The sequence below is a fragment of the Cryptomeria japonica genome, chromosome 1 (genome assembly GCF_030272615.1).
Source record: "Cryptomeria japonica chromosome 1, Sugi_1.0, whole genome shotgun sequence".
Classification (NCBI taxonomy): Eukaryota; Viridiplantae; Streptophyta; class Pinopsida; order Cupressales; family Cupressaceae; genus Cryptomeria; species Cryptomeria japonica.
In genome coordinates, this window is record NC_081405.1 from 679020353 (window position 1) to 679031164 (window position 10812).

Consider the following 10812-nt stretch of genomic DNA (forward strand, 5'->3'; position numbering starts at 1 on the left):
GTTATTGAAGCTTGTAAAGATAAACATTGGTTAAAATCTATGGAAGATGAATTAGATAAGATAGAGAAAAATGAGACTTGGTCTTTAGTTCCCCGACCTAAAAATAAGAATCTTATTGGAACTAAATGGGTTTTTAGGAATAAACTGAATGGGGATGGTCAAGTTGTAAGAAACAAAGCTATATTGGTTTGTAAAGGATATTCTCAAATGGAAGGAATTGATTATGGTGAGACATTTGCACCTTTAGCTAGAATTGAAGCTGTTAGACTATTTCTTGCCTATGCAGCTTATAAAAACTATAAGGTTTATCAAATTGATGTTAAATGTGCATTTTTAAATGGTGAACTTGAGGAAGAAGTATACATTGAGCAACCTAATGGATTTTCACTGATAGATGATAAAGATATGGTTTGCATATTGAAGAAATCTTTGTATGGATTGAAACAAGCTCCTAGAGCTTGGTATGCAAGGTTGGATAAATATCTTTTGAAGCTTGGTTTTACTAAAGGCAGTGCTAATAGTAATTTATATTATAAGATCACTGATGATGATATTCTCATTATTGAAGTATTTGTTGATGATATCATTTTTGGAGAAGAAGATAAATTGTGCATGGAATTTGCTAACAATGTGAAGAATGAATTTGAAATGTCCATGATTGGTGAGATGAGATTTTTCTTCGGTTTGCAGATTACTCAAATTGATAAAGGCATTTTTATCTATCAAACTAAGTATCTGAGGGAATTGTTGAAGAAGTTTTGTATGCATAATTCCAAATCGGTAAGTACTCCTATGGTGACAAGTGAGAAATTATCTATCAAGGATACTTCTACACTGGTAAATCCGACAAGGTATAAGTCTATGATTGGTGGTCTATTATATTTGACTCAGACTAGACCAGATATTATGAATTCAGTAAGTATTATTTCAAGATATCAAAGTAATCCTAAAGAAAATCATGAATGTGCAGTAAAAAGGATATTCTAGTATTTACAAAGAACAACTGAATATGGTTTATGGTATTCTAAAAATGATGATTTCACTTTATGTGCATATACTGACTCAGATTGGGCAGGAGATATTGATGATAGGAAGAGCACCTTTGGTGGAGCTTTCTTTTTTGGAAAGAAATTGGTTTCATGGATCAACAAAAAATAGTCATGCATTTCTTTATCTACTACAGAAGCTAAGTATGTTGAAACAGAAACTAATTACACTCAAGTCTTGTGGATGATGCAAATGTTGAAGGATATCAGGGTTAATTGTAGTGAACCAGTAGTTATCTACTATGATAACTCTGCATCTATTGACATGTCTAAGAATCCGGTATTTCACTCTAAGACTAAGCATATATCAATAAAGTATAACTTTCTAAAGGACAAGGTAGAAGGAAATAAAGTCAAATTAGTTTATGTGAACACTAAAGAACATATTGCAGATATATTCACTAAACCACTGTCTAAGGAATCATTTGAGTATTTGAGAGACAGGTTAGGGGTTTCTTCCCCTTCGGCAGAGACTTGATTGATGCAGTTTGTCATCAGTCCAACATGCATTATCAGAGATATTATTCATACCGACACTGATGAGTGGTGCTACTACTCAGGGGGAGAAGTCAACATTGAGATTCAGAGGTTTATATTATTGCTTTGATATTTTTGTTAGATTTCTGGCGTTGATGTCAAAGGGGGAGTGATATTGATGTGAAAAATAAGAAAATGAGTTGTATACACTAGGGGGAGAGTTATTGATATTGAGGAGAGTGTTGGTTGTATTCCATAGGGGGATACTTGTTTGGCATTTCTTGGTACTTAGATGTTTTACACATCTAGTGTTGCCATCAATGCCAAAGGGGGAGATTGTTGGCATTATGGATGAATTGATTATGTGTTGCATTGATGTTTTGTCATTGATGTTAATACTAGCTATTATGGTTGGTTACCGACAGACAGGTTTTGGTTACCGGTAGAAGATCTAGTGTTACCGACAGAGGAGACTATCTATTGGACACTTCTGGCATGTTTGGATCAATGGTGTATGTTTGATTTCACGTGTTACATGTTCCTTGAGAATGTTTTGGTTAGTTGGTATTGACTTGGTAATCAGATGCTATCATACACTCTTGTAAACCCTTACCAGAATTGGTTTAAGGTTTAACCGACAAAGATTTCACTGAGGAATCTTGATAGGATGCATAAGTGGTGTTGGTGCGGCTTCTAGATGGATTTCAAGATTTTGAAGATGTTCTTTGATCATGCTTCAACTGCTCGAGGACATTGCTTTGGAGTGGTGGACCCAGAATAGGTCTGATACCTATCTAGGTTATGGACCAGTATCATGTTAACGTGTACTCTACACGTTACCGAAATGTTTTGAGATGTTTTATGGATTGGTTATTGTTGTTTTGGTCTTAATCCGACATGGCATATCATTGTAATATGAATTTATGTAATGATCTTATTGTAATATCTTTTAGGTGGCCGACCTAATTGGTTTAGGCCTTAGGGTTGGTATAAAATGATATAAGATCTCATTGTAATAAGTGTCATGGTCTTCGAATGCAATATCATATGCGAAGGAGATTTGGTCGATCATAGGTGGTCGAATTGGGATTAAGGAAGAGGTCAAAACCCTCTGGTATTGAGCTTAAACCGGGACTATAATTAGGCATAGTAGATGTTATCTTTGACAATTTGTAATTATGGATTGTTGTCCATTTTTCTTGAAATGGTTGTTGCTTCTCTGTAGTCAGTGAGACTCTTTTGTACTAAGCAGTACTCTCTAGGCACTGTGCCTTCCTGCATGTGCAGGCCTCTCATTGTATCACATACTTTCTACAGAAGTATCATCTAACTGTGGGCAGGCCTCCCGCCGTGGTTTTTCCCTTTCTGGATTTTATACGTACAAATCATGGTGTTATGTGGTATGGTTGCATTGTGTTGATTATTTGTTTCATTGTTAAGTTTTATTGCTTACCGGTATTTGTTTCTTCTTTACCAGTACTTAATCTGGTTAAAGGTTATTAAGTGGATTAAATGTTATAATTTGTTAACAACTGATTCACCCCCCCCCCCTCTCAGTTGTTCATCAATTATCCTAACAATATAGATTATGGATGGGACCTCCCTCATGGAGGTGAGCCATGGGTGATCCAACTTCACTTGAAATTCATCAAAAGTTGGAATTATAGCAAAGGATACATTCAAACTCTTTGGTTTGACTTGGACATGGAGTGTTCAGACACCTATAGTAGGGTGAGTGGAACCATCATGCAATTTAATTGAGATGTTTAATTTATCATACTTATTTTGGTATAAGTCATTCACATAGAGGAACCCTTTGATAACCACACTCACCAAGCATATAGGATCAATGAGTACTCCCCATGCGATTTTGTCATTAATTTTGGTGGCTATGTAAAAGGGTCCATCAGGTGCATGAATAGTGACATTGATTTGGGTGAAGGTAATATTTGGTCCAAGTTTAGTTTTTTCTTGGTGAGGCCAAGCATCTATCATGGAAATTAGGTTATCAAATGGATTTATTTGAGGATCAAAAGCTTTAGAAATAGGCACCATATCACTAGACGACTCTACATGATTAGCTAAATGGGAAGGTAATGTTTTGGCAAATAAATTTGCAAAGTTTTTAGTTGAAAGGGGATTACAAATTTATTTACTTTGTCATTTACACCAAACACATTAATAACATTAATGTCAATGAGGTCTTTCACTTGGTGCTTACGATGCATGCATCACTTAGTATCATGCCTCGGTGTTTGATGATAATAAAAAAAGGCCTTTGGGTTGTAAGAAGGAGACAAAGGTTTTGTGGTATCAATAGGGTGAATGAAAGGAGATGAATTAAATTATTATTAAAAAATGCGGCATGATAGAATGGAGGGATTCAGAAAGATTAGAGAACTATCAAGTCCTTAGTTTAAATTGAAAGAAGGTTGCAATAGAGGGTGTTGAGGTCACTTTTGTTTGAATGTTTTTGTAAGGAGAAGAATTGATTTTAATAAAGTTTTTGTATTGTTTCTTGAACGATTAATTTGAAAAAATAATTTCCAATTTACTAACAAGATTTAATGAGGGAGAGTCCTCATACTAGTTAATTGATAATTTGTAGCCACAAATATCCATACAAAGATGTGTGAATGAAGGATATCTCATCAACAATATTTAATCTCAAATGTGCAGCTATAAGTTTTTGGTGAAAGCCATTTTCACATTAGCATCCAAAACAATATGAAATTTGAGAGAAGAGGGTCTGGTAGAACACTATAAAGGTCACTTTCTCTTTAACCCCTTCCTTACTATGAACCAAACTAGTCAATGTGACTTAAGATCTCGTGTTAACTTGGAAATCTTGGAGGGATTGATTGACAAGTTGTTGAAAAAAATGAATTGAGTTGTTAGAAAAAGAACAAAACCAATTCAAGGCCATGTATTTTAGTGATCAAGGAAAGAGATTAGCTAGAATAGCATCATCAAAGAGAAATCATTGCATTAGGGGACCCCATTTCCCATTGTACTTCTACATAGGGTGTTTCAATATTTTGTGGTATTCTAGTTTATAGGATGGTGAATGAGAAAAGGATAAGTGTAATATGATGGAGGATTGGGATGGGATTGACTTTAATTCATATTCTATATTTGTTTTTATAAAGAGGTCATATCTTGAAAAAGTTGGTTAATGATAGGATTATTAGGTCAGGTGCTGGAATATGACAAAATAGAGCTAGCTCTAGGGTGATTGGTATTTTGGTAAGTGAATTATGGAGGAGGTTGGCTAGAAACATGTTGGGAGACAAATAGATGGGCTTTTTGAGAAGTAAATGATAGGTTGGAGGAAGGCAAGAAGAATTTATATTGATTTATATGATTCCCACATGTAACCCCAAAACTAGTATGAGAAACGTTACTATATTATGTAGTAGTGGATATAACAGATGAAGGAATGTTGAAATAGGAGATGCAAACATTGGTATCGATACCTATATCCCTATTTGGTTTTGAAGGGATGTATTATTGATAATTCATGTGCAACTAGTTGTCATCATAATATTTATATCCACTATATGAGATAGGCAATGTAGAACTTGTACACCTTGTGGATCATTAAGCAATAACCTCGTAAGATTCTCTATATGAGAGATGACCTCCCTAGCCAATTTTTATGTAACCAAGAATTGTTGGAAACTTGCTAATTCTTTTTTTATCTTTTGAGTCCAGTCCTAAAGAATATCATTCATACAATTATCTAGATGGAGAGAATAATGGGGTTATTGTGAATAAAAAGTCATCAACATGGTGGGAATAGGATTTGAAGATGATTTCATTCCAAAACTTCCTTGAACAAACAGGTTAATAAATTCAATCTCAACATGAAAGCTATTCAAATCATGTGAAACTATAATTTGATAACTTTTTCTAACATGAATTTCTAATTCAAAACATTGGGTCATGAAAATCATAAATCAAGTATAATTTTTAAAACACACAAATATTTCTAGGAAGCAATATATAGAAGAAAGTGATGATAGATAGATATGTTGATGATATATCATAAGAATAGAAAATATTTTTATTTTATAAACTGAGAACATAAAGTCTTAAAAATGCTAACAAGATATTCAATATACCCATCCAATCAATTGAACAACTAATCAAATATAGAAAACATATGCAAGTAAATTAGAAGGTCTACAAACTTATATTCACCAAATTGTTTTGTGTGGAAAACGGGATCCATACTAAATGCACTAATCTAAATCAACCTTTCACAATTAAACTATTGGAATACAAAACCAATGAAGAGGTTGGTACTTGGTTGTTGTCCTCAAGGGAAGATACAAGATGAGTGGTTTTATGTTCATTTGTTTGGAATTGTAAAGATTGATAGATGATGTAAGAACTAGTTTAGAAAATAGTTAAATGAACTAAATCAATAGAATACATATGCTACAGAGAAGATATGTAAAAATAAAGTATAAGTAAATGGGAAGGTGTTACAAAGAATAAATTGACACCAAAGATAAGGAAAAATTATCAAAGATGCTATAATACCCCATAAAAACTTTAAAGGATGTGGAAAGCTAGGGTTTTCTACTTGCACTAGTTCTATGGATTTGACATTGTCTTTGTACCTTAAAAAATAGATAAAAGTAAAATGACTTGGTGTTGTATATGGGATTACCTTGATCAGAACTTGTGTTGGTGTTCCCATCTCCTTAGTAGTGATGATAATGATGATAAAGAGTGTGTGATCTCAAGGGATCAAAACAAGAACAAATGATAATGAAAACGAGCAATTATATAGATAGATCTTATCTTATGAATCTGAAATCCATACTAGATTTATGTTGTCACCCAAAATCACATGCAAGGAGAAAGAATGGCCTTCCTTGAGATCATGCAAGCCTTAATGCACAATATAATAATAATCATGATTAAAGAAAATAATTTTTTATTTTTTTTCAATAAAAGTGGATTATTCCACTAAAAATTTTTATTAATATTTTTTTTGTATTTTTTACACAGGATTCAAAGAGCATACTAGAGGAAAGAACCCTAGGAAGAAAACCTCTGGTCACAGCTCATAAAATAAACCTATAGTATCTAGCAGATCAGTTTATACACCCCGTGCAAAACCACATACAAAATGCGGCCACAACACATTTAATATCAGTTTTACATAGAGCCCATATAATTTTCAAATGTAGACTCCACAGTTTCTTTCAATGGAAGAAGAAAGATTTTTCCAAAGCCCTGTGCCAAATCCCATGAGCCAAAAACCTTCCTGCCAAAAAAGAAAGTATCAAAAAACCTTTGGAAAAACACTATTGTATCAAATACCATGAGCTTGAACACTCCTCTAGACAACGAACATGAATACTTGAAATGAAAGGGGAAAGTGGGAATAATTATCATCATAAAATTTTACGTTAACATTACTCAAGAAAATCACATAACTATTGCTGCAAACCTTCCCATACCCTAGAAGGAATTTCCTCAAAACCCACCTCTCATTGATTAGCATTGCTATCAATGGCTAAATTTGCCAAATAATCTGCAATCTTATTAACTTCTCTGTAACAAAGGGATAACAAGAAAGATTCAAACAATTCTATTTTTTGTAAAATTAGATCAAGTATATACTGCAAATTCTAACAATTTGATTTCTTTTTCATAACACATTGAATAATCACCATAGAATCACCTTCAATTATTAAGTTCTTAATTCCCAAAGAGATTGCCATATCCAATCCAAAAGACAAAGCATGAAATTCCGCATAATTGTTAGTTTTAAAACCAATAGCATGACACTTAGCTCGAATAAAATTTGCATTGTGATCATAAATTACCATGCCTATCCCAGCCGGCCCAAGGTTACCATGAGAGGCCCCATCAAAATTCAGTTTAAAGTGCCCCGGCGGAGGAGGTTTCCATCTAGCAGAGCATCTCTTACCTATTGCATCATTCTTTTTTAAAATTGAACCATGAGAGGGTAAAACCGACAACATCTTCCAAGCTCTAGTAACTCTACTATCCCAGTGCAAAAAAGAAGTAAGATTGTCCAAATTCTTATAAATAAATGACAAAGCAACCTCAGAGATTGAAGACTCAATTTTTAATAGAACCTCAAACACAGGAGAACTTGTTTTTTTAAATATCCTATTGTTTCGCTCTAGCCAAATATTCCAAATCACAATAGATAGAGATATGATCCAAAGGCATGCATAAAAAGATGAGGCAAACATAAAGGGCCAAGATCTAAAATGGGAAATGAGATCCTTACCAATAACAAAGGATATATTTAACTTCTCAAACAACCACTGCCAACATTCATAAGCATAATCACAATGTAGGAACAAGTGTGAAAAAGATTCCAAATTTTTGTTACAAAGGACACAAGGGAAAACAACAGTAATACCAAGCCTATCAAGTCTCATACCTATAAGGACTCTATCCTGAACTACCAACCAAGCAAAAGCTCCAGCTTTAGGAAGACAAGCTAAATGCCAAAACAACTTAGGATGATAAATCTTTAGCAACCATAAGAGAGTTGTAACCATCTTTAACAGTGTACTTACTAGAAATATTCTTTGTCCGAATAAGTTCATCCTCAAAATTGGAAAGAAATACAATTCTATCCCCCAAAATCTTCTCAAAATCTAATTTCATACTTTGATCAACATTTAAGAAATCAGTCGACTTCCATCTAGCTAGCTTAAGGGGTCCACTAGTCACAATTTCAAAATAATCTGCTACAAAAATACCCCAAAGGGAGGAAATAATAGTGATCAGAGGAGACCAATCCCTAATATTCACTGAAGGTGTGTATCCATTCCATACTTCATCCCAAAATCTGACCTTTCTACCATTGTGAACAATCCATGAGAGATGAGGCAAAATAACTGATCTACATTTACAAAGGAAATTCCAAATGGCAGAACCCGAAGGCAAATTTGAGACTTTAAAAATGTACTCTCTCGGTCCATTATTTAAATATTTGGCAAACATAATATGTACCCATAAGGAGCTAGGCTTGTCATATAAATTCCAAACCAACTTAGCACCTAAGGCTAAATTCTGATTCTCTAGACTCTGAATTCCTGTTCCCCCAAGTTCTTTAGGCAAGCATACCTTATCCCATGCAACTAAAGGGAATTTTTGCTTGCCATCTTTATTATTATTCCAAAGAAAATCTCTAAGGGTATCCTGTAAATTAACAATAACTGCTTTTGGAGACTTCAAAATAGACATGAGATATATGGGAACAACATTCAAAACAGACTTGATGAGAACAATTTTACCCGCCAAAGTTAACCATCTATGGTTCCATGAGAGAATTCTTTTAGAAATGACCGAAATAATCTTATCCCAAAAACCAATCTTATCTTGTTTAACAAAGAAAGGAATGCCAAGGTAAGTACATGGAAGATTTCCAGTCTCAAATCCCCAAAAGGATTGCAACCTATGCTGAACCAGTTGTGATGTATTAAGGAAGAAAATCTTTGATTTATCACCATTCACTTTCTGACCAGAAAATGATGCATAATTTTGTATTATTCCTTTAATCACTTTTGCCTCAACTAATGAAGCATGTCCAAATAACAGAGTATCATCTGCAAAGAGACAATGAGAAATACTTTGGGGAATATTATGAATCCTTATACCTTTCCAAAGCCCCCCCACTTTAGCAGCCCTAATAGCCCAACTAAAGGTTTCAGCTAGGAGAATAAACAAAAAGGGAGAAAGGGGATCTCCCTGTCTCAAACCCCTGGTGGAAGAGAAAAAACCATAAGGAGAACCATTAATTAAAACTAAGAATCTTGCAAAAGAAATACATGCATGAATCCATTTGACCCAGGCTTTGGAAAAACCTAACTTCTCAAGAACAACACATAAAGCCCCCCACTCTACTCTATCATAAGCCTTCATCATGTCTAGTTTAAGTATCATGGCCGATGTTCTTTGGGTGGAAATAGAATGAAGCACCTCATGTGCTACAATTGCACCCTCTGTCATCTCCCTTCCAGGAACAAAACCACCTTGCTGCAATGAAATGATCCTAGGTAGAATTTTTGCCAACCTAAGGGAAATTGCCTTCGTAAATATCTTATACAAAGTGTTACATAAAGCAATGGGGTGGAAGTCAGCAAAAGTCTTAGTATCCTCTTTTTTAGGAATAATTTCAATCATTGTAGTATTAAGTTCTTTTAAAACAAACCTATTTCTCCTAGCTTCCTCGAGAGCCAATAAAACATCATTTCCCACAAAATCCCAACATTTCTGAAAAAATAAAGGAGTAAAACCATCTGGTCCTGGAGCTTTATTCGGATTCATGACAAAGACAACACTCTTAACTTTTTCCAAGGAAAAGGGAGACATCAACATCTTATTGTCTTCCAAAGATACTAAAGGAGGAATATTAGATATAATATCATTGCTAAGATTTCCATTTTCCCAAGATAATAATGACTTAAAAAACCTAACTGTCTCTGAAGCAATATCCTCTGGCTTTGTCAATAAATTCCCATTCTGACACTAAATACAAGATATCCTATTCTTACATCTTTTAATCTTAGTTGAAGAATGAAAAAAATTTGTGTTCTTATCACCATCTGAAAGCTATAACTCTCTAGATTTCTGTCTCTAATAGATTTCCTCTCTAGCTAACACCTCCTCAAGTTGTAAGTTTAGTGACTTCAATTCATCAAAAACTTGTGGTACCATACCATGTTGAAGCACATGAGTATTAAGAAACTCAATCATATCTTGAATCCTTTGTTTCTCCTGAAAAATGTTCTTAAAATGCGAGATATTCCATTCGCTAATATTCAATTTCAAATAACTTAACTTCTTAGAAATCTGAAACATACGGGACCCAAAACAAAAAGGAGCAAAATTCCACCATTTCATAAGTAGAGGCAAAAAGGAAGAATCTCTAAACCACATGGGCTCAAATTTAAATGGAGACTTAAAAGAAGCCCTGTCCTCAATAACTGATAGGGAAATTGGAAAGTGATCAGAACTCGAGACCGATAGAATAGAGGAAAAGAATTCAAAATCTGAATCAATCCAATTCTCAGATAACAAAAACTGATCTAATCTCTCAGCAATCTGAGAAAAATCCCTTCTCATGTTTGTCCATGTGAAAACCCCATTCTGAGACTTACAATAAAAAAGGCTCATATCAGAAATGAAATCCCCAAAGTCATCCATAATCTTTTTATTAGGGAAAACAGCTCCTCTTTTCTCATCTAAATCATTGATAGCATTAAAATCACCCCCAAAGATAATA